This window comes from Meriones unguiculatus, chromosome 6, assembly GCF_030254825.1.
Source record: "Meriones unguiculatus strain TT.TT164.6M chromosome 6, Bangor_MerUng_6.1, whole genome shotgun sequence".
Lineage (NCBI taxonomy): Eukaryota > Metazoa > Chordata > Mammalia > Rodentia > Muridae > Meriones > Meriones unguiculatus.
In genome coordinates, this window is record NC_083354.1 from 19,629,141 (window position 1) to 19,651,822 (window position 22,682).

A 22,682-nucleotide genomic window follows, 5' to 3' on the forward strand; every position below is an offset into this window, starting at 1 on the left:
CCCCACCACCACCCACCCCACCCCCTAGAGCCGGGATTGCAGGTACCTTCTGCTGTGCCTATAGGAATTACCTGAATTCTAAGCATTGAACCCAGGTCCTCATGCTTGCACACCAAACCCTCTCCCAACTACAACGTCTCCTTCCTCCTAGGAACTGGCATTTCTGACAGGCTCCCAAATGTGGTGCTGATGCTGTCCATCTTGGAACTACACTCTGAAAAACACTGGCTTGGAGAAATACCTAAGCCTCTGCTGGTGAGGGACTTAATTAGAACGTGGAAGACAAGATGTGAGGTCGAATTTGAAAATGCCTTCATAACACAGCAGGCAGCAGGGAAAGAAAGCCACGCAGACATGAGGGCCCTGTTGTCATAGCATCAAGGGGTCCCTTTCACACGGAGGTGAGCCATGCACTCCGGCTGGGCTGCCATTGTCACCTCTGAAAATATAACGCCAAGCTGAGCAAAAGCAAACACCAGGAGGCTTAAAAAAAATGAGGGGTCCCCGGCTCTCCTTCCTCAGGCAGGGGGAAATGGCTTTCTGTAGAGAAAGTATGGTATTAATGGAAAGTAGGGCTCCGTTTCCCCAAGCCGGAGTCAAAGAATCTGCTGAGGAGGCCGCATGACACATGGAATAAAATCCAGGTCCCTGATACCCAGAGGCTAGAGAGAGAGAAACAGAATATCCTACGAAATCCTGAGAGTCTTGACTTTCTACAGTAAACAGTTGTGATTGGATTCACTTGCTATTTTGGAGCATGCATCAAGTTCATTAGCTGGCGTCCAGTAGAAAGAAAAGGAAGGAGAAAAAGGTTCTGGAGGACAAATCAGTAATTGCTACTTGAGAGCAAAGCAAAGTTCCTGAGAAAAATCTTTTACAAAGGCCCTGTCAAAACAAGTCACTTAAGGATTAGTGGGAGCTAAATCCTCCGTCAGAGAGATTTCTCTCAACAGTCCTAAATGGGTTTTAGTATCGGAAAATCTTAGAAAATACACTTCCCCTGCCTCAAGCCCCTGGCAGAACGGCTCTTTCAATTGCCTGGCATCTTGTGGGAGACTAGCAAGGCTGAGACTTGCTGGGGAAAAATGAAATAAAATAAAATCCACTCTATCCTTTGCAGCAGTGGCTGTGGCTGTGGCTGTGGCTGTGGCTGTGGCTGTGGCTGTGGCTGTGGCTGTGGCTGTGGCTGTGGCAGAGACGGATGCTAGCAATGCCTCCTGTGTGTGTGGAAAGGCCGGCCCCTTCTCCCTTTCAGCAGTTCTCCTAACTGTGATAACCTCACTCTTCAGCTTTAGTCTTTATTTCGTTTCATTTTGGACTCTCTCGAAGATTTAACCACCTATTCAATCTCAGGTAAAGGGCAGGGAGCTGAAACCTCTCGTTGAAAATGTTTAGGTGATTATTATTATTATTTTTTAATTAGGAAGAAAAGCAAGCATAAAGTGATACCTGTGTTTTTTCAGTCTGTCTTTCAAGAGTACAGTTTTGCCTTCTGTCAGGCATGGGTCCTTTCAGTTCCCTATCTTAACTGCACCTTTGTGTCCTCGCTTCTATTTCTTAAGCTCTGGAACCTTTGACTTATGGGTGTCTGTCTCCATTTATTGAGTAAGTGCATACAAAAGACCCATGAGATCAGTATGTAGAAGCACCCTGGCAACTATCCCCACAAGAAGATGATCTGGTAAGAGATGGTCATTCTCCATTGTTCCACCTAAACCCTTTAGCTTTTGTTATCGCTCGGAACCCCTATTTTAAACATTACCAGTTCTATTTCTTGGAGGACAAACATACTGTTCATCAATTGATTACATAATTTCGAGACAGGGTCTTATTAGGCCCAGCATTCACTAGGTAGACCAGGGCAGCCATGAACTCCTGGGCAATCCTCCTGCCTCTGCCTCCTGAATGCTGACATCACAAGCATGAACTGCCTATCTAGGAAGAAACACACCTATCAAATGCTCCATCTGTGAACAAGGATCGACCCTCCCCATGTGTACTTGATCGCTTTTTAATGTTCTCTTCTCCACTAGATCCTTCCAAAGTAGCCATTTGTCAGGCACACAAAGTTCTCATAACATACGTGAATCTTAATGACAGAGCAGGTACCCAGGCTGGGAACTAAACACAGGAAATATTCCTGTAGCAGCTGTGATAAGAATGCATATGTGTGACCCTGTGTCTGTGTCTGCAGATACATACATCCCAGTCTACCTTATGCTTACATCCCACCACTGTGATATTGTTCAGACACTGAAAATCTATGAATACTCTTCAGATTAACTGACTCCAAGAGGCAACCCATTAATCCTATTTAATTGGCAAAACTCCAGGGAATAGAGCATGTCTCTTATTTTGCTTCCACGGCCAAGAGAATTTAGGGTTGGGACTCCACAGACCTAAGTTGAAACCTGAGAGCTGTCTGCATTGAGAGGAGAACTCAACAGTGCAAATTCCTTTTCTGATGGGCTGGCTGGACAAGGGAAGTGAACCTGGGATAGACTGTCCCGCTACAATTCAGAAGAGATAAGAGAAATCCAGGTTCTGTCAGGAAGGAGTGTGTGTGTGTGTGTGTGTGTGTGTGTAAATGTGTGCTTACATGTATGCATTGGCATATATGCCTGTGTATATGCATGCATATTTTTCTAGGTGCATTTTCTAGGTGTCTGTGTGCATTTGTACATGTGTGGGTACATGTATGTGCCTATAAGTATGTATTTATGTGTACGTGTGTGTATGTATTACACACCTGTATGTTTCTTAATGGGCAACAGGGATTCTGTTGCATGGAGGAAGCAGCCAGACAAAGGAGAGAGGAGTAGGAAGGACGAGAAGAGCAAGCTTCACTCTAGCTGTGTCTTGATGGGACTGTAAGTCAGAGACGGTTACTCGCTGTCTCAAATGGGGCTCCTCCAGATCTTTGCTTGAGGGATAAATGAAGAATCGGGATGTACCTCAGAACCCTCCCTGTCATCAAAGAGCAAGTTAAACATCGGCCTCAAATCCTCTCCGTGCAGACAGACCAGGACGACTGACTATGCAGAGGAAAGTGTAAACACGTTTTCATGCTGACAGGTTCTGAAACCCAGAGTGCTTATTTTGGGGGTGAGAATGGGAGTTTGCTTCAGTTTGATTTACCATCAATAGATATTTTTCTTTTGCACATCCACTTAAGAGACACACTAAAGCTAAACACAGATTTTTTTTTTTGGACCCTCAAAATTTGCAAAAAAAAAAGTGGGACTGGATGGGTCAGTAGTGTAGAGCACTCACTGTGTTTGCGGAGGACCCGTGTTCAGGTCTCAGCACTCACAGGCCACTCACAACCATCTGAGACTCTAGTTCCAGGGCATCCAATGCCCTCTTCTGACTCCCTAGGAAACAAGACACGCACACGGTGCACATACACACATGCAGACAATACATTCATATACATAAACTGTGTATGTGTATGTCCATGCGCTCCTCCGTGTGTGCATGTACGTGTGTACATGTGGTGGCCAGCGGAAAACCATAGTGTCATTGCTCAGACACCATCCATCTTATTTCTGAGACAGGCTCTCTCCCTGGCCTGGGACTCAACAAGTAGACTAGGCTGGGTAGCCAGGGGCCCTAGAGATCTGCCTATCTCTGCTCTCCCAGCAATGGGAGTATAAGCACATGTCATAATGTGTTACTTAAAAAAAAAAGTGTGAACTCTGAGGATTGAACAGATGTCCTCCTGTTTGCCAGAACCATCTCCCCAGCCCTTGACCCTCACACTGAGGCCTGTGCACTTCCAAATGACTAATGCACTTTCCCTGAAGTTTTTATAAACTTACATGTCAAAGCGTGAACCTGGGAACCATTGTCTGCCAAGAGATCCCTCTCACACTGGAAGCAGCAAGACACCGTCCAGGATCGGTGTCCTCCTGTGAGAGCTGACAGCTATAAATCTTAGCCCTAATTTGTTCACTTCAGTCTTCACAAGCTTCCTGTTAAGGGGCAGCCACTGGGGCAACGTGAAACTGTGCCCAAGATAAAGAGCGGAAGAACACGAGAGAAAGATGGAAGAGGCCCAGATGTAGGTAGAGCCGCGCCCAGATGTTGCTTTCGGCTCTACCCTCTTCTTCCCTTCTCCTGGAGTAGTTCAAATGCTGAAATGGACTCTGAAGTAGAAGCCACAAAAATTTAAGGCTCGGAAAGACAGACATTGATATTGATATTCAGCACCTACAAGGTGCTAGGGACGTCATGCATACAAATTCATCTACACTTCAGCACAATGACATGGGATTATCATATCTACTTCGTAGCTCGAAGAAGAGGAAGCTAGGTCCAGGTGCATACTGGTAAATGATGGTGCTAAGATTCAAACTGAACCCCGAGGACTCTGAAGAACAAATAGGGTGAGGTTGGATGATCTCCGGGCTTTGGGGCTTTTTCTGTTTGATACTAGTGCAGGCTTAGTTCTGGGTTTTTGGATCAGAGCTAAACTAAACAGCTAGCTGTGTCTGTGCTGGCCAGCTTCTCTGGAGGTTGACAGAGTAGAACAGAACTCTGTAGAAAGTAAGCCAGTACTTCCTGGTTTTGTTTGGCTGTTAGGAAATATCCCATGGGCTGGAGTGGTCAAGTGCTCCCAGAGAAACTGCTCAAAGACTATGTAGAGGAGGTCTCTCTAGCCTGCGGTTTTCAGGGATCTGATAGGAGGCTAGGTTGGAATTGGAGGTAAGAAATGACCTTGGTTGGTTCCCTAGAGATTCTTAATAACATCCAGAAAGCCTCTGCCCAGTAACTGGCCTTCACGAGTCAGTAAATTGGCACTGGACTCAGGTGGTGTCAAAATCCTCACTAGATGAAACAAGGGCCAGCATGGCATCTCTGGGCAGCCAACCCTTTTTCTCCTTATGCCACATTCAACACACCTCAACACACAGGCAAGAAACACACCAAAACTAGAGCATCGAGATCAGCTATGACCCATCTGGACATGGGCCTTTCAGAGCTCTTATCTTATTGCTACAGACATGCAGATGGGAAATGACATAATCACCACATTTTTTAGGAGGAAATGGGGAAATCCAAGGTAGTAACTAGGTGAAAAGTTAGTAGTGAAAGGTAAGTGACCCAGACAGGGAGTTTCCTGAGCAAGCCTATGCCGAAAGTCCTCAGCTGTGCGTCCTCTGAGCCACTGAGTTGAAGTTAAGTTGACAGACATCTCACCTGAGCCTGAGCCACCAGCCTCAACCATCCAACAGGCAGGCAGAGCCACAGAAAGCCTCCAGAGAGCAGAACTCGGCCTACTACCCACAGCAAGTCCCCACACTTCAGACTATACACACGACTGAGTAAGCCCAGATTAAATAGGGTTTTATCGGCATAGAGTCTGGGTAATCTCTCAGTCAACAGAATCTGGGGAATGTGTGTGTAGAATATCCATTTTACAAATGTCAGGCCGCAAAGTCAACTTTTTTTGAGAGGTTGTTAAGGACTCCCTAATCCAGCTAATATAGGAAGCTGACAGCAGCTCGGTCAGGCTGGCTTCCAACCTGGAACCTGCTTTACCCCACGCAGAGACCAGCAAAGGATAGTCTCTACAACTCTAGTTACTGGTACGGGCCCTGAGGTGCGCACACCCTCACGGCCACAGTACAACAAACTATGTGTATCATTATTTTAACTTGGTTGGGTACAAACTACAGAGTTCAAGCTTAAAAGAACCATTGTTTTGTTTTGTTGTCTTTTTGGTTTTTTTGAGACAGAATTTCTCTACGTAGACTTAGCCGTCCTCTATAGACCAGACTGGCCTGAACTCAAAAAGATCTGCCTGCCTCTGTCTCCCTGAGTGCTGGGATAAAAGGTGTGGGCCACCACTTCCTGGTTAAAAGGGCCATTTCCAACTAGAGAAGCAGAATGTTTTAAAGTGGGATGACACCATTAAGGAAAGATCAAGTATAAAATGTCTACCTTGGGTGCTGAGGACACAGCTCAGTAGATGTTTAAGAGTTCTTGCTGTACAAGCATGAAGACATGAGTTCGAATCCCAGCACCCACACAGAAAATTGAGCAAGGGCTCATACATATGCACACACCTGTAACTCCAGTGCTGTGGGTGGCAAAGACAGAAGAATTGCTAGGGTTTGCTGGCCAACAGCCTAGCTTCAGAGGTGGTCTGAGACCCTGTCTCAAGGACTGAGGCAGACAGTGATAGAAGAGGGATGATTGACATTCTCTTCCGGCCACTGCACAAATACACACAGGCACATACAACTACACACGGGTATTTATGACACACACACAAATCTTCTAACCAGTCAATGAAGCATAGGCACAAAATGGTCAACACAGGTAGAGAAGGAAGAGGAGGAGCCTGTAAGACCCATGGATTTTCACGGGCGCCAAAAAATGACACCTTCTAGATTTATGTTGAAGCACATGGCTGGCTATTTTAATACTGCTGTCAGAAGACTCCAGTGTGCTGGAAGCTGAGGTTTAATCTGCCTGAGCCAGATGGAGTCACTTACTACAGATGTAAGACTCCAGCCAAGTATCGGATTCCCCAAACATGCTGGACAGGAGACATGTACACATTCACACAGGTTTCCATAGACATAAACATTTACAGGATCTGACTGTGGTGTGTACTACATGCTAAAATCATTCCTGTCTCCTTCCCCGAGGCCGGAAAATGTATGTTCTCATGGTCTGTTATGGAGACGTCTCTGCCCATTGCATGTTTGGCATTAAAGGCATGCCTAAATGAAGCAGAAATACAAAAAATGCTCTGTGTCTTTTATTTCACAATGAACACTGATTAATCACCTTTTGTTCTGTCTAACTGGGAAACTTCCAAATGGTTTTTGATTCACGATATCCACGTGGTTCAGCTGGGTTTTGTTGTTGTTTGTTTGTTTTTCTGTTTTCACAGCCCACATATCCTAAAGAAATGATCAATCATTCTCTTTACTTATTAATTAAACCCAAATAACATCGTGCTTATATCCACCAGATTTAATAGGGTTTTGAAAACAGTAACATATCCAAACTAAAGGAAATCCCTCCCTTAACTTACTGTTAAATTGTCTCACGTACATAGTAACGAGGCACACGGGCCTGGTGGGTGCCAAGCAACCTCTTCGGCCTGGGCATCGCATCGGAAACCTCCCTATTCCCTCACTCCCTGGTCCATACCCATTTTCTTCAGGTGCCACTTGACATTACAGCCGTTGCCAAAACCCCCAGTTCTGTTATAATGTCACTGGGCATGGAGGACTCCAATAGTGAAACTGAGTCCCCCCCAACCCCCCCCCCCCCCAGAGCTGCTGGTTCACAGGAGTCCCACAGGTGTCAAGAACCGCTGTTTTCCTGCACTATTTAAGTATTTCCTGGCACCCCTCTGAGCGTGCTGTAAGACACAGGGGGCCCATTGCCTGGGAATGGGGAAACTAATCAACAAGAATGAGTCAGACTCTTCTTCTGTGCCACTGTTTGAGAAATACGAACGAGACTACCTCAGACGCAGCCCTGGATCACAGCAGGTTGTTGGCATGTCATCTGAACTCATTCTTTCCATACTTTTTTTTTCAGTCTTTAATATGGCTTAAGTATTTCATTTTTTTAAGTGTGTGCGTATGTGAGCGCTCTGAGTGCAGATGTGCGTGCGCATGTGCTCGTGAGGAGGGGTGGCAGAGCTTCGAGTTTAGTATCTTCCTAAGATGTTTTCCATCTTATTTTTTGGAACAGGGTCTCTCACATAGAACTTGCTTATTTGGCTAGGCTGGATGGCCAGTGGGCTTCAGGGATCCTCTAGAGCTGGAGTTTTACACACACACACACACACACACACACACACACACACACACACACTGCTACACCCACATTTACACACTGCTGGACCCAGGTTGCTCTGTAGGTGCTGGGAACCTGAATGTAAGTGCCCAGGCTTGCATAGCAAGCACTTGACGCACTGAGCCATCAACACAGACCATGACACATTACAAAAAAAAAACAACCCAAGCCCAAAATAAGCAAAAACCACCAGCTCTCCTACAGTGTCATATGGTCAGATAAACTCTGACCACGCTGGAGATTCTGACCGTGCTTGCTTATCTCGGCTTTAGGATTAGGCAAAGGTCACAGCCTGGCTGCATACTTACCCAGGCTGTCCAGCTCATGAATAGGTATTTCTGTGGTCAGCTTCCTGTCCTTTCATTTAAGGTAAGAAAGAGATCCTCCGCTACACATGGGGATAGCTCACCACTCAAGCCTCCTACCTGTGAGTCTGCTGCTCTGAACATATATACGCATGCTGAGAGAAGCCCTAGGCTCGTCCTGTTCCTGCTCAAACCCCATGCTGGGTCATGTTATAGTTACAGTGCAGTTAGAAGAAGTGTGAGCCTGGCTCAAGAAGAACTTGGGGACTGTGTGCTGGTTGCTTTTATCACGGCTGCGACAAAATACCTGGAAAAAAGAACCTAAGGAGGGAAGGGTCTGTTTGGCTCAGAGTTCAAAGGTCATGTCCAGGGGAAGGCACAGCAGCGGGAGCAGGAGGCAGCTGGTCACATGGCATCCAGAGTCAGCAAGCAGAGAGCGATGGAGGCTGGCGCTCGGCTCACTTTGTCCTCTTTATTCAGTACGGGACTCAAGTCCATGGGATGGTGCTGCCCCATTCTGGCTGTCCTTTAGACTCCCTCATCGACAAGGCTGGTTTCCATGGTGACCCTAGATCCTGTAGGTCTAGTAGTAGCCATCACAAAGGGAGAAAGAGAAAGGACAGAGATAGACGAGTCAACTGCTAATGCTTCTCTTAGATAAAAGAAGCTGGATCTGTAGTCTCTGCCATGTTTGTGTCACAGATATACAAACCCTGCCACCATGGATGGGTAATGCCACTGAACTCAGGCTTAAGAAGTGGCCGTGATCTGGCTTCACCTCACAACAGAATGTTTTCTCTTTTCTCTCCCTCTTCTTCCTTCTCTCCTTCCTCCTCTCTCCTTTCCTCCTCTTTTTTTTTTTCTTTACATAGGGTTTCATGCAGCCCATGCTGGCTTTGAACTTGCTATATAGCCGAGACAGACCTTGAACTTCAGATCCTCCTGCTTCTGCCTCAAGTGCTGGGATCACAGCCGGGCACACAGGGCTTAATCAGTGCTGACAAACGCAGGGATTCGTGCTCGCAAGGCAAGCACACTACCAACTAACCTGCCTCCTCAGCCCCTCTCCTTCCCTTCTAAGGCAGCCTGTGGTATGCTGTGAGTCAGGGCACATGTGCGCTGCAAATCTCGGCTCAAGTTTCTTATACATCCAAACTGAAAACGTTTTCTAATCTACAAAAAAAAAAGAAAGTTGTAGATGAGAGAGGAGGGCAGAACCTTGGAGAGAAAGTGGGATGAGCCAAAGCACTTGGTTTAGTTGATGTCTTCTCCTTTGTGGAGGGAACACTGTCTCGATCTTTCTTCCTCAGCCTACCAAGTGGAGGTGGTGTATCAGTAAGTCAAGTTGACAAACATTCATTCACTAGGCATCTATCCGAGGGCCCATGTTTATCTTACTTGTTCAAGTTGAAGTCAAGGCTGACTCTGACCTTGGTGGTGGTGGTGGGGGCAATGCACCCAGAAACAGGAGGCTAACTGAAAGGAAAGGACGGCTCCCGCCTTTTCTCATCATGATGCTCATTGGCCTTCTTAGGGATTGGTACCATTGGCCGGGCCTGGTGAGAATGGCTATTTCCAGGACTGGCCGCATTTCAGGATCCCACTGGCCAGCTAGCACACAGGCTTTACAGAAATACCTTCCAGAGGCTTCTGGCACCATGTTAACCAGTCAGTTTGGGAGTTTCAGTTCTGTCAACCTTACATTGGCTTCTTCGGCCTCACTAGGCCCCAGATGCGGGATACAGGACTGATTTCCTAGAGTTATACCCCCCAACTCTTTTTCCAAGAGGCAAATGCTGAATGCACCAGGGCATCCCAATGCAAAGGCACAGAGGAATGCATGAATTACTTGGAATAAACAGAAACACAATGGTTATTACAAGGGTGATTACCCTCCCAGGGACCATGATTTTAGAATTATGCAAAATAGAAGAAGATCGATCCTTAAAAGTTCACATAACAGACACCTAAATGAGGCGGCAACGAGGAATACAGTGTCTCCTAATGACTTAAAATGTCCTCAGCAAAGCTCCATTGGAAACTGCCCTGCTGTCCCACCGGCTTGGCCAGCAATGGGAGGGTGCATTCTAAGTGTATATACAGTTATCTATGAAGTATCTCATTTGCCTAAAAATGATGAAAGTTCACTAATAATTGTGCTGAGTGCTTGCCTGCTCTTGACCCTGTGTGTGAGTGGAGGGCAGCACTGTTTTCCATGAGGAGTCAGCCAAGTAGTCCCTGGGCACGGATGCCTCCTTAAAGTTCAGACACCACGTACCTGCAGTAACGTAATATTTGCAACAAGCCAAAGGCTAAATCACCTGCACCCTTATCCTTCTTAGGTATATCCCTGCTATCACTACAACTCTTTCCCTCATAAGGTGATAATGGAGGGAACCCACTGGGACACAGCTGAGTGTCAGATGCATTGTGGGTAGAAGATGATGATACTGTTTCCTTTGCCTTGGACATTTTCTTGATGGCCTAGAAGCTTCCAGTGAAGAAGGCAGACTCAAATATGGCACAAGATGGGGGTTTTGACATAAACAGACACATTCAGAGGCTGAGGAGAGCGTAGACAGCCAGGACATAGGTATTGAAAAGGAGGATGGCTGTGAGACGGTCCAGTAGCGCCAATCATTCCTCACACGAGGGAAATTTCTCACTCATCAGGTGTTCTCTTTCAGTGTAATGGTGGCTATCTAGTCCCCTCTATCTGTTCTTCTAGGGGCTGTGTAGGCCATAGGAAGAAGAGGGAAATGTGGATGAAATGAAAGAAATTGTGCTCCAAATTCCAGTGTGTCGGTGTGCGAGCTCTGTGTGGTTTACTCTCACATGAGGACAGCAGCTGTTCTGTAGTGGGATTGAAAGACGGGGCAGGGCTGGGGCCCAGAGGAAGCAATCTATGTGTCACAGTCAAGCAAAACCGGTGGTGATATGGTTGGAGGTGACCACGACCAATGCTAATGGCATGGGCGTGGGGGTGACCTCAGAATAGCAAGCAGAATGCCTGTCCTGAACACACATGACATGCTCCTCGGTCTTCAGGGACTCAGAGGAGTGTCAAGGCTGAGGTGCATTCACACATACACAGATGAGGGCAGGGGACTCCAGGCTGACTGGAACACACTGATGCCCACCTACAGGTTGGACAGGTATGGAATTATGTTAGTTTTAGCAATCAACATCAGCCCCCTCCCCACCCCGCCTTTCTTTAAAATGACAGTTTCAGCTCCGTCATCATCCCTCATCTTGGCGCATTTCCCAAACAGGAGGGGGACATGTAAATTCCCTGGTTTTCTCCTGAGCAGCCCAGTCCCTAGTTTGCATGGCTTGGTGGATACTAAGGACCATGCTTTTGAGGGGAAAAATGCTGGGGCTGGAGCAATGGCTCAGAGAAAGCACTGGCTGCCCGTACAGAGGACCTGAGTTTGATTCCCAGCATCCACAGGATAGCTCACAACCACCTACAACTCCAGGGGCTCCGGTGTCTCTCACACATACACATAATGAAGAAAACACGAATAGATCTTAAGACACGTCACAGACACCTCATTAGATTAGCTCCCCCCCACCCCCCGCGCCGTGTATGCGTTGTTTCAGTTTTTATTTTATTTTATTTTTTTCAATCAGGGACCACTGTGCTTTCTTTCAAGTGACAAGAACTCTGACAGCTGCTCTATAAGGTATTCGACGGTTAATTAAGACACGAGTGTCATCGCTGAGCTCTTTTGTGTTTCGTGGAAAGTGGTTGCTAAACAGATGAAAGTGGGTCTGAGGCGAGAGGTAGCCTAACTATTATTTCAATTAATAAATAGCTCTAAAAGAGAAGGAAGTGATAAAGGCCTCAGAGCGCCGGGATCTGCCCCGGTTCTGTCAGGAAAATTAAACAGAGCGCTGGTGATCGCTCTGGCTTCTGCTGGAGAGATCAGGCAAGCTGGTCACCTGTGCTGAGCAAGTTCGTGGCTGCCTGGTTCTTTGGGCACCCCCTAGTGACATCTTGGAACACCCTCCCTCATCCATTTCCAGCTACAGGGGGAAAAGGTATAGATTCTGCCTTTTTCTTCCAAGCCACAGTCTCCCCTCTATTTCCTACTCCCCTTTCACCAAAGAAACCCTAACATGAATTTCCAGACAAATATCAGGGAAGCATTTATAAATATTTTAGAGGTGTTTCATAAATAAATAAGCAAATCTACAAAAAGACTTCTTTTAATGAGATCTTGGCTGTGGTCTCTGCCTTTTATTTGAGCATCATTAAAACCAGTTGGGGAGTTTTTTTTTTTTTTTTTTTTCCACTGGACTCTTTTTTTGGGGGGGGGGCGGTTTATAACATATGAACATGCTTGCTATGTGTTTCTGAAATGCTCAGCTTTTTCTTTGACAGATTAGGCAGCACCAGCACGAGGGAATAGCTTTTACTCTTTAAAGTAAATACTAATCAATAGGAATGGAACGGACAAAAACCTTCTTGCTGTCTAATTGCGCCGTAGCTGTTCATAGACCCAGCAGAATTTTCCCCTGGATAGAACAAAATTAACTACCAGGGACTAGGCCAGTGAATTATTACCGGCTCTCTATTCAAATGTAATTAACACAAAGCGCCATGTTCAAAAATCTTTTTTTCTAAATGTGATTTTTTCAAACAGGGTCTGGGGACGGCACTGCCCATGTCAAAGTTCTCAGCACAAACATCTGGGTGGAAAATCCAGCTGGCAGGGAGGTGACCATGACCATTCTTAGGGGCCCTTCCCCCGACCTGCTATCTGCAGTTTCTCTTTTATCACCTCGTGCCTCTGTTATTTCTTTGGCAGTATCGGGAACAGCTAGACAATCTCAGATACAAAACAAATGACTGAATGGAGTGCGGCCGGCAAATGCAGTAAACCCTATCCGAACCAGATGCTTGACAGGCGACTGTCTTAGCAGCTCCCTGAAGCAGGAATGTGTGTGTATCGTGAGCATTTACCTTAATAATTAATATTTTGATTGTGTATTACACTTTTTGTTTTTTCAATATAGGGTCTCTCTGTGTAGCCTTGGCTGTCCTGGACTCACTCACTCACTTTGCAGACTAGGCTGGCCTCGAACTTACAGAGATCCATCCGCCTGCCTCTACCTCCTGAGCGCCCCACAAGTGTGTCCCACTGCTCCTGGCTGCATCAAACACTTCTATTATCTATCTATCTATCTATCTATCTATCTATCTATCTATCTATCTATCTATCTATTTGTGTGTGTGTGTGTGTGTGTGTGTGTGTGTGCATATATGTTGCCTGTGAAGGTCAAAGTTTAATTGCATCTCTAATAATAGCTCTTCACCTTATTTTTTGAGGCAAGCCTCTCACCAACCCGGGCTCACCAGTTTGGCTTGGCTGGCTGACTAGCAAGCCCTAGGGATCCACCAGTGTCTACCGCCCCCATGCTGGAGTCATAAGCATGTGCCAAAACACCCCGTTTGTTTTAGGGCTTGAATTTGGGTCTTCAGGCCTTCCAGGCAAGCGCTTTACCAACTGAACCAATTCTCCAGCTCTCCAATCCTGTGGGCTCTTCACGTGTGAGTTCTTTAGAAGTGCCCATACGTGGAAACCTCTTTTTTAGAACTTGGCCTGAAGGTTTCTTATAGACCCCCATGGGACCAAGTTGTGGCAGAGCCATCTCTTGATATAGGGAGGCTGCAGGGTAGGAGATGGGTGTTTTGAGTGCCCTTTTAGGAGAGTTAGCATTTCTGGTAGCCAAAAGACACGAATGCACATGCTAGGTGGAGTTTCACATGTCAATTAGCAAATCCACCATTTTGTGCCGAGGTTCTTGCTAGGACTCGAGTGCCACGATCTCCCAGTGACTGACTCCGTGGCCGAAACCTCGTGCCACCTTCACAGTCAACACAGCGGTCCTTCTGAGTCATTCCCTTGATCCCTTACATCGTGGGATACTTGGTTCTGACCTTGAACCTTTGCTGGGGTTCTGCCTGGCTGCCTGCAGCTCCCCACCTTCGCCTGACATACATGGCCGCAAGTATCCTGTGGCTCCTTCCATAGATCACATATGCCTTCTCAGCTGAGTTCCCCTCTACCTTGGTGAAGCCCATTCCTGACTCAGGGACAGCTATGAGAACGTTCACTCTTACACCCAGGTCCATTGCACTGGATGAGGTAGGTGAGTGTAGGAGGGTTCTGGGGTGTCCTGAGGTCTCGTTCAGATATTACCCCGATGTGAAGAGTTTGCCCTTGGTTCATAACAAACTCAGAGAAACCAACCAACAACAAAACAACAATAAACGTACTAATCAAATGGGAATGCAAATACTGAGTGTGCCTTTCTCTTAGAAAACGTCCTATCATCCTCCCCAGGCCCAGCAGTACTAACAATGGAGAGAGAGAAGGCACCTCTGGAGAGACGGGATAAGGATAACACCAAATTTTAAAATCAGTAGAAAATGAGTACAGGGGTAGGCGGCACTATTATTGCTGCTAAAAATAGGCCTTGGGAAGCTACAGTAAATGGGAAAGCCAGGAGAGTCATCCTCTTTTGTCAGCTGTACTGAAGTCCCGCATCCTTCAGGAGCCATTTTCTCCGGAGGTTTCAATTACAGCCCTTTGGATTCAATATTCATTTCTATAGTGGTCCCTCCCCTCATCACTGCCCCAGGAATGCGGCCTGAACACTGAGCTTATTGCCCATATACAGAGCTTGGTCCTGCCAACCAGCTCCTGTGCCAGATGCCAAGAACTGGGGCAATTATACCCAGCTTGCTGCCTGGTGTGCTCGCGATGGGAATAATTTTACAATATTTCTTTTAAATTCTTTTTTTAGGTTTATTTTTATTTCTGGTGCTATGTGAGTGTGTGTGTGTATGTGTGTGTGTGTGTGTGTGTGTGTGCGTGCACGAGCGCACGTTTGTGTAGGACTGTGTACATGTTGATGTGTGTGGGTGTGTGGGTGTGTGGATGCATGCGGGTGCACACGTGTGTATAGGTGTGTAAAGGATGGAGAGCAATCTTGGGTGGCATTCCTCAGTGCTGTCCACTTCTCTTTTTGGAGAAAGGGTCTCCCACTGATGTGAAACTTGTAAAGTAAGCTGCTCTTGATGGCCAGTGAGCCACAGGGTCCTTCTGTCCCCACCTTCCCAGGCTTCCTCCTCATCCCTCTTCTTCTTTAAACTGGGTTCTCAAGCTTGAACTCGGGTCCTCATGTTTGCATGGCAAACATCTTACCAAATGAGCTATCTCCATGGCCTTTTATTTTTTGTCTTATATTTTCTTTCCCCTAGAGAGTTAGTTCCAAGATTATAATAGACAGATAATCTAGGGTTTCAGAGAAAAGATGCACACTTCCTCCTACATACACACACAAGGAGGGGAGGAGGAAGGAGCAAGAGAGAGAAGGAGAGACACAGAAAGGGAGAAGGGGGGAGGGAGAGAGAAAGAGAGAGAGAGAGAGAGCCAGGTAGGTATTGTGATATCCTTGCAGCTTTGCATCTGTCTCTACTGTTATTCCTCCATGGTGAACTTCCTTGGAAAAGAGAGGGAAAGGGGTCTCCCCACACCCTCTGCTCATCTCAAGGCAGGCTGAATTATCCCAGGAGCCTTTGCTCAACCCACTCATTCTCCACATGGTACCGGTGTGTTGGAGGAGGGGGAGTTTCTCTACTGGTTCATCCGTAATCCTATGTCAGGATGGACCAGGATGGTAAGTCCTGAGATTCCACCTGCCTTGGGTTTCACTGCAGCCTTCATGCTGGTGATCTCTACCAGCCCAAGGCCAAAAACCTCAGCTAAAACTAAGAGGTATCACCAATCCCCCAAACCTAATGATCCCCACTAGCCGTGGGTACTGGATCCTAGAACATTGGTGGCTAAGGGAGGAAGCTCACATTAGCAGGAGATCCAGAAGCACTTTTCACTGTTGCCTCCATCTTCTTGCACACCCAGCGTCTACTGCAGCATTTACATGGAGACAGAAACACTCTGAGAAAACATGCAGGAAACAGTCAGAGAATCTTTCTAAAGGATGTCTGTGTGAGGCCAGGCCCTCTTCTCATGTGTGATAGATGGAGGAACAGAGGATGAGAAGGGGAAGGGTGGTCAATCAGGTTTGGGACAGAATCCTGGCTTGGACTTCTGGCTCCTAATTCAGAGCTCTTACCACCACATGGGGCCCATGTTTCTTGTTTGATTCCTCGAACCTCCTGGCCAGGCAGGAACGAAAGGCCAAGTTTTAGCGTGCCTCCTGCTTTCCCATAAAGTGACCTGGAATGTGCTCTTATTTATTTATTTCCCCCTCTTTATTTCAGTCCAGGTATTTTTGTCTCTTAAAAACAGCTGACCCTTCATGGCACAGGTGATGCAGAAATCTACCCATCAAGAAAGCCGGAGGAGCCAGCTTCCTGTGGAAAAAAAATCCATGTTTGCCCTTCAGCCTCGTAATTGAGTTGCAAGGGAGAAAAAAATAAAAGTGTTTCCTACCTGTGTGCAGCCATGACCCCACAACATGCCAATAAAAAGCAAGTGGTGGTTCTGTCCATGGGATGTCTAGCTCTGGAGTCAGATCCATGAACAAAACAAGGCCAGGGTTATTACCAACAAATGATTACACTCCAGGTTGCACTGAACGCACCAGATACTTGAACTTCTGAGAAATGTCCAATATATTGGTGTTGATATTTTCTACCTGGTTTCCCTGAACCACTGTGGAAATGAATTTCGGATCTTAAAATCCTGGCTTCCAGACAGCCCCACGGTTGTGTGTGTATGTGTGTGTGTGTGTGTGTGTGTGTGCATGTGTGTGCATGCTTGTGTATGCATGTCTGTGAGTGAGGGCACATCCATGCATAACACATGTTGGGAGATCAGGAGAACTTCAGGTGTTAGTTCTTATCTTTATATTGTTGTTGTTTGAGAAAGAATCTCTTCTTGCTCTTTGCTGCACCCACCAGGCTACCTGGTCCTCAAGCTTCTGGGAGGATGGCTCTGCCTCTCATCTCCTTTTAGGAGGCACTGGATTACAAATGTGCGGTACTGTATATGGCTTTATGTGGTTTCTGGCGATCCAAATTCGAGTTTTCACTTGGGTGCTGGGTGCCTTGCCCATTGAGCCAACCCCAGTGTACACCCCATGCTTTTAACTGGAGACATAAAGGGTGTAATTAATTAGTCTTGCAGTTTACGTCTATGTATTTGTGTGTGCAGGGGGCAGTGCAGAGCACAGCACGCCTAGAAGGCCAGAGAGCAACCTGTAGGAGGAGGTTCTCTCTTTCCATCATGTAGGTGCCTAGCATCAAACCCAGGTCATCAGGATACCCGTTTGTGCCACCGTTTCACATACACGTTAACAACACTGAGTAGATAACCAGGCTGGCTGGTCAGTGAGCTGCGGGGGAGTGACCATCTCCACCTCCCAACACCACCATCACAAGTGAGCAGCCCTACATCTGGCTTTTCCATATGGATTCTGGGAGGGTTCAGCCTCAGTTCCTCATGCTTACGTGTAAGCAGTATGCCAGCAGAACCATACCCTCAGTCCCACAGAGATGCTTTTAAAAGTTCCAAGAGCGACATTGCGGTGACGCCTCGGGTTCACCCCTGTTATTTTAGTCATGCCAACAATCACGAATCCACAAATGCAAAAGATCTTTTTTTGTTTCTTCATTTTGAAAATATCATTTTCAAAGCTGAAGAGATGGCTCAGGGGTTAAGAGCACTTGCTGCTCTTGCAGAGGACCTGGGTTCACTTTCCAGCATCCCCATGGTGCCTTATAACTGTCTGTAACTCCAGTTCTAGGGGATCCCACGTCTTCTTCTAGCCTCCGTCAATACTGTACACACTCAGGAAGAATAAATACCTATATATGTAATATGGAATAAACAAATATAAGCATTATTTGAGAGAGGGCCTCATATATCCCAGAATGGCCTCAAACTAGCTATGTAGCCAGACTGACCCTAAATTTCTGACCTACCCACCGCCACTTTTGGAGTGCTGGAGATTTAGGTGTGTGCCATAATGTCACTGGTTAAAATGGTGCTGGGGTTCAAAGCCAGGGCTTCTGGATTGCTAGGCAAGCATGCTCTGCTCGGCCTCATGCAGACTCCTCCATGAATGCCCAGATGTCGTTAAGAGAACTGCTCCTGGAGTGTCTATTCTCAACTGGATGGATGGCACAGCTGGACCAGTTTTGCAGCCCTCTGCTCCCAAAGCTATTTACATGGCTGTGCCTAAGAACACAGGGCCAACCCAGTGTTTCGCCGTCACCAGGCGGTTGGTCTGGCTTCACTGGCAGACAATGGATGGTTGCTTTCCTGGTGTGATTTCTAGGTTCTCAGAGGGAAAATCCAGCTTCTCCAACTCCCATCCTCTATGTCTTCCTTTAAATCCCTTGCATCGTGATTAAACAAATCATCCTGCCATGAGAGGCAGATTTACAATACAAATATAAGAAAGAGTTGATTCCGGGCAATGGACTCCTTCCCCAATGAGTAAGTAAAAAAAAAGTTAAACACTGAATATTCATTTGGGAAGCCAGATTAGGTAAAGAAGAAGGTTTCTGTTAACTCTTGGGAAGAAGGTCACAGAGCCTGGGCAGGGGAAACAAGCCTACCGGTAGCCCTGAAAACAACCCAATACTCTGCTTTAGGCACAGCCTGGTAAGCCCCCTAGACTCCAGAGAGATACTTAGAAGATCCATTAAGAGATGTGATTTAAATTTTTCAGTGTGGCTTTCCGGAGGCACAATTTGTACATCGCAAAAATCCACATGCGTAAGCGCACAGTTTAATGACTTCTACCAAATTTACAGAGTGGTCGAACCATTGCCAATAGTAAGTGCTAGAAACAAGTTCAATCTGAAGAACTAACAGCTGGCAAAGGAAATGCAATGGTACCTGTCTGTGGCCCATCTCTAGGATCTTAATGTTTGCAGATGCCTCCCTGCACGGGGTCTACCAAGCTCCATCCTGGCTTCTGAGCTGTGGGGAAGAGGTGAGATCAGAAGCCTGCTACCCTCACGTCAGACGCCAGCTACGGAGCCTTGGTATGGACCCAGACGTCCATCACCAACTCCACACCCTCCATGTCAACTCTCTAGAAAGTCGCTTGGAGCTCCTGGGCCACCTCCAGTTCGTAGAGCGAGTGCATAGCTTGTCTCCACCCACCTCCCTTCGGAAAGCCTGGAGGAAATTGACCAACACCTGGGATTCCGCGCAGGCTGCTGAGCTGCCTGCGCGTCTCAGAGGCAGTAAGCAGAACTCCTCCCTGCCCCCAAAGCATGCGCAGGGGGCCAGGCCATGCTCTCATCCCAGGGTGCTAAGCGACCTACCTCATTCCAGGTCTTTCTGTGTCACAGGAGCCAAGTGGAAAACAGAAAAAGCAGCCCTATTTTAAGACCAAGGAGAGAACAGAGCCAGCCGTGCTTTGTTGATGTTTGCTAACAGCAGCCCGGGTAAAGAATGGATATGAGCAAATATTTGCTTGAGTGTAGAACCCGCTTAAACACTCCGGAGTTACTCTCTGGGGTCAAAGTCACAAAGGTAGAGTGAGAGTCAACTGGAGGTCTGAGTGGGAAGTTCATTGCACCGTTCTCTCTTCTGAAAAATCCGCTCTGTCTGGCACATGAAGTGTCCTTTTTCGAGTATGTGTTCACATGTGTTCGGAAGTCCGAGTGCATATGGAGGCAGAGGACATGCTCCAGTCAAATGTGTTGGCGTTCCCCCCTTCCTTTTCCTTTCTGTTGGTTCTTTTGAAACAGCTCCTCAGACTCTCACTACGAAGCCAAGGCTAGCCTCAAACTTGCAATCCTCCTGCCTCTGTTTTCAAAATACTGGGATTGCTGACAGGCACCGTCATACTTAGAGGGCGCATTACTTATGGAACTTCTTACGGTGATGTAAATCCTCTTTCTGACCTGTGCAGTACAGGAGTCTCTAGCCCCTGTGGCCACAGAATACTTTAAATGAGGTTAGTGTGGCTCAAGAACAACACTTTAAATTTCACAGGCTTTTTTTAAAAATTACTTTGAATTTAAATATAAACAGGCTCTCCTGGCTGGTGGCTCCTGTGAGGGAGGGGAGGGGACCCCTGGCTCTAAGAAGCAATGAAAGAAGCAGGAGTGGGTCTGTCACACCAAGCAATGCTCAACTCTCTCTGCCAGTTACTAATTCTGGGGCCAAGCCCAAGACAGTAAGCCACCCACCCAAAACCTCCATTTCTCTCTTCTGACAAATGGAGATGATCCTGGCTGCCTCTCAGATATACTGTGGCCATTCAGGGAGGTAAGCTTGCAGCCCGCCATCTACAAAGTGCTGAGCGCTCCAGATGTGAAGGGCATTAGAAAAGGCCAGATGACAGCAACCCTGGGAGGGCTGTTTGTTGCTCTGAGTAACCCAGTATTTTGCTCACCAACATATTTACATCTAAAATAGAATGGAGGGAAGGTAGGTTTTCCATCCACTGGGTGGGGACCCAAGAGGGAGGAGGAGGAGGAGGAATGGAGGCCAGGCAGTTTTGCCTCGTTGACATTTTTTTCCCAAGGCTGTCCCTGAAGGTGTCCTCTGATTGACTGGGCGAAATTACACAAGATCTAGACAGACAGTCAGACTCTCCTAGATGCAGCTGCATCGCTTTAACCCTTTCCATCTCCCAAAAGTGATCTAGCAGGCCAACGAGTATCCTAGAGGCACCATCACTTGACCCACAACTCTCCAGAAGCAAATAAGTCCTCGATGTCCCATGCCAATGCAAAAAATAGCCTCCAGCACCAGAGTGGCACTTTCTGTACTACTCGGATTTGTTTTTTTTCTTTGGAACTAGAAAAGAGAACACAAATGTGCTGCAGAAGCTAGTCCTCAATGCCCTTTGCACCCAAACATGCCCACATGTAATAATTTGCAACAGACCTCTCTTAAGAACCAGCTTTCTAGCCAACCAGGCACACATCCTTAGGATCACTAAGAGAATGCTAAACACCCACAATGCCTTCTCTCTAACACCACATGCAATTATACCAGAGATGCTGAGTGTGGAACCCTGGGCAGGCTTTCATAACGCCAGCCAAAGTGGTTGTGACGTGCAGCACAGCCTCGGAAGCAAGGGCTTCGAGGGAGAGGACATGCGCGGAAAGTCAGGCTTTCAATGCAGGTGAGCCAGGACCTGTCTCCTCCGCCCCAAGGCCTGATAAAATCCTGCTGAGGCTTCACTTACCACAAGCGGCTTATTGCAAAGAGAAGGTTTCTCAACCAGCATCCTCTTTAATAAAAATCTAATTTGGGGCCAGTTCTACATTGTTAGTGTTGACAGGGAAATCCCCCCCCACACACACACACCATCGAACTGGCCGACAGGGGAGGGCACAGTGTTTTAAAAACCAAGCCTTGAAGAAGAAGTAAACTGGTTTCCGGAGTCCCAAATCCCTCCACAGAGAAATGGCCACCTTGACTTCTGCACACTGCCACCTGGTGGGATCTAGTATCAACTTCAAGGCTGAGGCCCATCTTGCGTTCCAGTCCCCTCCCCCATTGCATGTCATTTAGGAAATGTCAAGCTTTTTTGTTTTTTTTTTTTTCCAGTCCAATTTACTGGTGCCTTCCCCATTGATCAGGACTCCTTCTCCTCCTTCCTCCCATCTGCTTAATGTAATTATTGCTTTCACACGGCAAAGCCATTTTATGTAATAGCTTTGTTTGTTACTATGGTTACAAGTTTTGTGGCACTTTAGAATATAAATCTGTCATCAGTCAGGAAGCAGCTTTGTATTCGTTGCGGTGGGGTCCCAGGCACGGAGCGGAGCCGAGTCTCTGCTTCTAAGGAAAATGGCCTTTCTTGGCTTAATAAACCTGGAAGTTCCTCCAAGCCTGACTAACCACTGATGGAAAGTTGCTGGGGCCCCTCCACCTTATCCGCCTGGACTAATCCCGCCTTAGTGAGGCGCCCTGAGACGCTCTATCCAGGAGATAGTAAGTCAGCTGTGATTCAGGGTCAAAAGCCCTTGCATTGCATGATGGGAGTTCTTCTTGGTCAAGAGAGCCCCGGCTGACAGAGCTACCCAGTTGCTGGCGAGGGTTCAGCGTCTCCTCCCAGCTTGTCAGTCTCTGGGTGTAGTTCCTGCCTCTCACGCAGCCAAAGCCTCACTTATTTCCGAAGGGAAACAGCCCTGTAATCCCTTCAGAAGACGGCAAAAGTTCAGTCCTGGATTTCATGTGCCATCCCCGAGCGACAAAGCATGACGGTGTCAGTCATTTGACAGGGTTTTATGCCCAGCTGAGTCAGACCCAGCCCTCCCTCGGTATAGAAGCCGTAGGGCCTCCTCGTCACAGCCAACAAGCTTGCTGTTTATACAGCCTGTGTCCCTGTAGCCACCTCGGCTGATCCCGCCAACCCCTGGCATCATTCCCATTTCGCGGAGGGGGAAACTGAGGCTCGGATGGACTGAACATTTCCTCAGAGCAGCACAAAGGAGTGTGTTTGGGGGGGTTTGTTGCCTGTGGGCTTTGAGGAGTTTGCATTCTCAGTGGCTCTAATTAATTGCCAACGTAACAGAACCACGCTTCGGAGGTC

General features: G+C 47.2%; 1 protein-coding gene and 1 long non-coding RNA gene across 2 annotated transcripts in view; both read right to left on the reverse strand.

Moving 5' to 3' along the window:
• The window catches only part of Rora (RAR related orphan receptor A), a 731,475-nt gene that overhangs the window by 404,433 nt on the left and 304,360 nt on the right, over positions 1 to 22,682 (reverse strand). The window lies entirely within an intron of this gene.
• On the reverse strand, positions 9,807 to 21,089 carry LOC132654601 (uncharacterized). The gene is made up of 3 exons (XR_009592234.1): positions 19,450 to 21,089; positions 19,016 to 19,099; positions 9,807 to 17,976 (listed from the first exon to the last, which is right to left on the reverse strand). It is a non-coding gene; the product is annotated as an uncharacterized LOC132654601 (long non-coding RNA).